Here is a 5680-nt window from a genome sequence, read left to right on the forward strand (position 1 = left end):
CAAATAGAAAGACTTTAATTGAACAAATATTTTATTAAAAGCACCTGGTGAAGGAGATCTACAAATGGGTTTGTAAGTCCCCCTTCATGGGATGGGTCCTTTGATATCCTTGATGCTTCAGAAAATGATCTTCTCTCTCAATATGTGAAAACCCAAACAAAATGTGGAGAAATCGAATGGGAGCTCAAAAGAAAAAAAAAACGATAATGGTGACGATGATTATGATCATGGTGAATAATGAATGAAAAACCCTCCTATTTATATCAACATATTGAGTTAATCTTGAAAATGGAGAATAATAAAATAATATTAACCAAATCAAGATCTAACCACTTGGAATACTTTATTATATTTATTGGAGGGAAAAGTCATTTAAAATGGTTAAATATCTTTATTTGGAAATAATTAACAAATAAAATTATTTATTAATCATTTCACGACAATTAAGAATGGTGTGAAATTGAAATAACTATTAAATAGTGATTTAACAATTATTCCAATAGCAGAAATAAGGAAAATTAAATAAATAATGATTTATTTAATTATTCCCAAGGGATTTAGTGAAATATGACAAGGAATAATTATTTAAATAATGATTTAATAATTATTCCTAGAGAAAATTAAATAAATAATTATTTCTCTAATTATTCTCACGGGTTTTTTGTTTAAATCAAAATATAATTTAATAATAGTGGTTTACTAAACTATTTTCCACAGTGAAAGTGATTTTACTATGGTAAAATTGAATCTACATGGTGTATTTCGATCCACCTAGTTAGAAATGGCTAGGTGATCATTTTTTTATGATAACAAAGGAAAATCTACCTTAATCTACATTTATCCTGATTTTTCAACATGGTTTTAGACCTGAGGTTTGTACACAAAGGCTTGAAGATCACACTCGTGTTGGAATTTGGATCGGATCTCTCTTTATCGTTTTTCTAGATAACTTGCTATAGATTTTGTCTCTACAGAATTGGGTAAATTATGGGCAAAAATTACATCTAAGGCTTGCTTTAACTGAAATGGCTTTATGGTTCGTTATATTAAATCAATCATAAATCTTTGTGACTGGAAGCATTTCTATCGTGGTTTGTATGACTTACACTCTGAGGATCACAAAGTATATGTGGCTCTAAGTATAAATTCTATTGTGGCTCGTTTCTCTAGCACAAAATTCTCGGTGGATCATTGGCTCAAATCAATGCTTAAAGGCTCAGAGTAGCATCCATGTGGCTCAATTTCACTATAAACATTTGTGGTATCATATTTAAGGATTGTAGCATCACACTCTTATGGTATCGAATTATATTATGGCTTGTATCCTATCACCATGGCTCGAAATTGACATCATACTCTCGTACCCACATATTTTACTTGGTTGTACTTGGTTAGAATTGCAAATACATAACGAAGGCTATCAAAATGATGGAAGCAAGATAAGAAGGATGTAAGGACAAAGTAATGTAATATTTGTGCTTGATGATGACTTCTTGATATTAGTGAGCATAATGGAAAGAGGGAAATGTTTTTGTTCATAAAATATAAGTACTCTATCTCTCCTTTTGTACTATTATTGACTTCTTTAGTAAATATGGTCTCCTTATTTATTCTTATTGCTTGATTGTAATTATTCTTTTGTGATCTCCCTCAATAAGATTGCAGGTACATGAAAGAAATTGTATGGGCTAGAAGAAGTAAAAATATCAAAACAAAGTATGTCCCAAGTCTTGGATATAGATGGAGGTTCAGAGGGAGATTTGAACCTTAAAAGATATGTGGATTTAGAGGAAGCTTTAGATCCAATAATAACTATGATTCTAGAATAAGTTTTGATTTAGAGGGAGCAGTTCAACTCTCAAGTTTTAAGGTGTCTTTAAGTATTATCTTTAAAATATTTAAATATTAAACTTATGACAAGCCTTTGTCCTGGATGAATTATATTTACTTTAGGGACAAGCTTGGATTTGTTAAGATAAATTCTCTCAGTAAGAAGGAACATTAGTAATATAACAGTAGGGGTAGACATTCTCCAGATTTAGGAATAACTGCCCAAACTATTGTTGAGGGAAGAAATTCTCCTAGTTTAGGAAGAGTGGTTCTTAAGGCCTAGTTACTCAAAAGAGCAAGTGCCTTTCTGTTTTGGCTCAGTCACTCTATAAGAGTGGGTTCCTTTTTGAGGATCAGTTACTTGTTGAGTAATCCTTTCGATATAGAGTGAGGCCTATGATATTAAAGTTTGTCCAAAATAACGACAACCCTGTGATTTAAGGATCCTTGAAGGTTTTGACCCTGTGGTGTTAGGAGTTGAATGTCGTCTAGGGTTTGACCAACCCTGCATATTTGACATGAATGTTCCTAGAGGTTTTACCTTGGTAATGACCAACCTATACTAGCTTGTATACTATGAGGTTGAAGTGCCAACTGGATCATGGTCACTAGTTGTCATACCTTAGGATGAATAGCTTGTATGATGGTACTTAGGGTTGGTACCTTGGTAGTAGCCTAGATGGTACTTATATCCATGTAAGATAGGTTGGTACCTTGGAAATATCTTAGATGGTACCTAGATCCCTATAATATGGGTTGGTACCTTGCTAATATCCTATATTGTACGCAGATCATATAAGATGGGTTTGCACCTTGGTAGTAGCCTAGATGGTACCTAGATCCCTAAAAGATGTTGGGTTGGTACCTTGGTCGTAACCTAGATGGTACCTATATCCCTGAAATATCTTGGGTTGATACCTTGGCAACAGCTTAGATGATATCTAGGTCCCTAGAATAGCATATGTTGATGTTGGTCCGACTCTTCTTACGAAAATATTTCAACTTGAGAAGTATCCTTGTATCGGTTATGGAATTATGAATACCTCCCTAGTTAAGAGGGAGTGTTGGAAAATGTAACTAGGTTTGATATTCATAATTGTAATTGTACTTATATCATTATATGTAAAATGTAAAAGAAGAAAAAGAAATATTATATTTTAAACATGGGTTTCATGCTCAAAGATTATTATTTTATTTAGATAAGCATGTTCTTTATGCTTCTAGATTTTCTCGAGTCAAAGAGTCAAAGTCCTATTTGGACCTATTGTTAAAAAAAAAAGGAAAATTAATTTTTAATTATTTATTTTGGGAAAAAATCCCTCTAGAAGTCAAGTCAGCCCTGCCTACCATGTAGACTCTTCCCCAATATACAATACTTCTCGCACCCCTTTGGACAAGTATAAATAGAAGAAAGTTGGAGCTCATTTTGAATATAGAATTTGAAGTAATATGATATAAAATTTCATAAAGAATGAGGAAGGATGAAATCTGAGTGAAACAAGGGTTTGACTTTCCTTCTAGATGGTGAAAGGGTCTTGGATACCTCCTTTGATCTGATTCTATAGAAGAGAAGTTTATGTGTTTTTCCCTTGGAGGGGTTTTTCCCTAGCTTGGAGCCTATATCTTGTGTTATTTTTTTTCCTGTGATCTTCATGTTCTTGTATAATGGTAATTTCTTGATGAAAGAAGAAAAACACTATGATAATAATGACAGCAAAACTCACAAGTAATTATCATGAAGGAAAATCTATGTTAATTACATTTGTCCTAATTTTCCAACACAATATATAAAATTGTTATACATATCAAATTACTAATGCAGGGCCATTTTTTCAAAGAAAATTAACATTGTTTTAAACCTTAATTAATAGAATCAAAAAATATATAATTTAGTATTAAGTGTTGGTGAAAATTTTGAAAAATTTTGAACTTTAGAGTGTGTGTATATTTGAAATCATTATGGAATGAAAAAGCTATATAAAAAGATTTATATTTTCTAGTTAATGAGTTATGGCATAATGGTCAAAATTTTATACTTTGGTTCACTATATTTTTGAAGATATGCTATGAGGAAATTATGATTTATAAACACTCATGAAATCCATTTCAAATGGGTTAGTTTTGGAATTTTTATATAACTTATTTATTTTCAAATTTTCCCAATGCAGGCCTACTTAGAAATGTGCAGAGTGGGTACTTGTTGGATGTGGGCTTTAATTATGGATCCAACAGGGGTCTGCATTTGAAATTTGAGTAAACCTATAAGAAGATAAACTAAAAATACAAAAAAAAAATTGTAAGTCACTTTTTTTTCATTACTCAAAAGGCATATACAAATATGTCAAAATGCATGTGGTCTCACCCCAACCAGGTTTGTTGGCCATTCTATTACCATGCTACATACAAAAATCAAAATTCCCAACAAAGAGATCCATAGCCTTATAGGCCTTACATACCAGAAAACAAAAAGAACTAGAAAGACACTGGTTACCATAATCAGTCATCAGAAGTGATTGAGGAAGAATTATATGGCCCTATTTCTGGAGGAGGAGGAGGATGGTGTAGACAATTGGCATGTTTCTCAAAGTCAGAAAGCCAAGATTCTATCTTTTCAATCTTCTTAGTCAATATATTATGGCCATGCCAAACAACCACAATTATTTCGTGGACATGGAAATGCAAGTAATGGATTTTCTCCAACTTGGCCATAACTACCTCGTGTTCCTCCCTCCAAACCCTATCATGAGATTCCAAAATGTCTATGATATATTGGAACATCACCTGAAGAATCATATTTCTCCCATATCGCCTAGCAGATGCATGTCCAACTGACCCAACACTACCCGGATTACTCCTCCACCCTCTTATGCTCGCGACTCGACCACGTCTTATTCTGTTGTGCCCGCTGCCTACTCCACGACCGCTCTGAGCTAGGATCATTCTACCCCTGCCATCCAAAGGACCAACCGAAGGCCTTCACCCATGACATGCTTAATGACCCCCATGCCTAATTTCGTGCACATTTCTAACACCTTGGTTGTTCTTATCACCACTTGCCCTCAGACAGCCACCCCAAACACCATCCATCACAATTGACCCCTCCCCAAGAGGGGATACTTTCACCTTCGGTTGTACATGAGAATGTGAGGAGCGCGGACTTGGCTTCATGTTGATGGTCGGGCCAAAACCCATACCCTCGAGGCTAACCCCAATCCATTCCAAGGACCACCTAATCAGTCGCAACACCATGCACCCATAAACGATGCACTTTTCCAATCGACCACCCTCCACTAGAAACCCAGCAGTTTGTAAAATATACAGAGAAGGAAAGAAAACCCAGCTCCATTGGTGGCCTTGACCCAAATTCACCACAAAACAATCATAAATATAGTCTATAACTTCCAGACAACCCCTCGCCTGGAGAAGCCAAAATAACACCTCCCAACTACACACAAGAAAAACTAGAAGTTCAAGCTCCCAAAAACCTGACTGAAACCAAAGCCATTGGGCTTCACTGAAGGAAATTCTTCTACCAGTGGCCCAAAGAAATAAAATCCAAGGAATTCCTATGCTAAAGAGCCAAAACAACACTATCACCAAAACTATCAACCAAGCAAAAAGACCACCTCTAGGGGCTCGGGTGCCACTTATAATAGCAACAAACACCTTACACATACAAACAAAGAACCACCACCCAAAACGCCAAAGCGAGAAACCATATAGGCCCAAAACATCAATGCCCAGAACCAACCAGTTCTTCAACCAGCACACCCTCTAGCCAAGGAATGAAAGGGCAAGTTTCACCTAGAGAAATAGTGAAATAACTATTACCTTATTGAGCCCACAGGAG

This window comes from Pinus tabuliformis, chromosome 8 (assembly GCF_031772625.1).
Source record: "Pinus tabuliformis cultivar Carrire ecotype Pingquan chromosome 8, CPIR1, whole genome shotgun sequence".
Taxonomy (NCBI): domain Eukaryota; kingdom Viridiplantae; phylum Streptophyta; class Pinopsida; order Pinales; family Pinaceae; genus Pinus; species Pinus tabuliformis.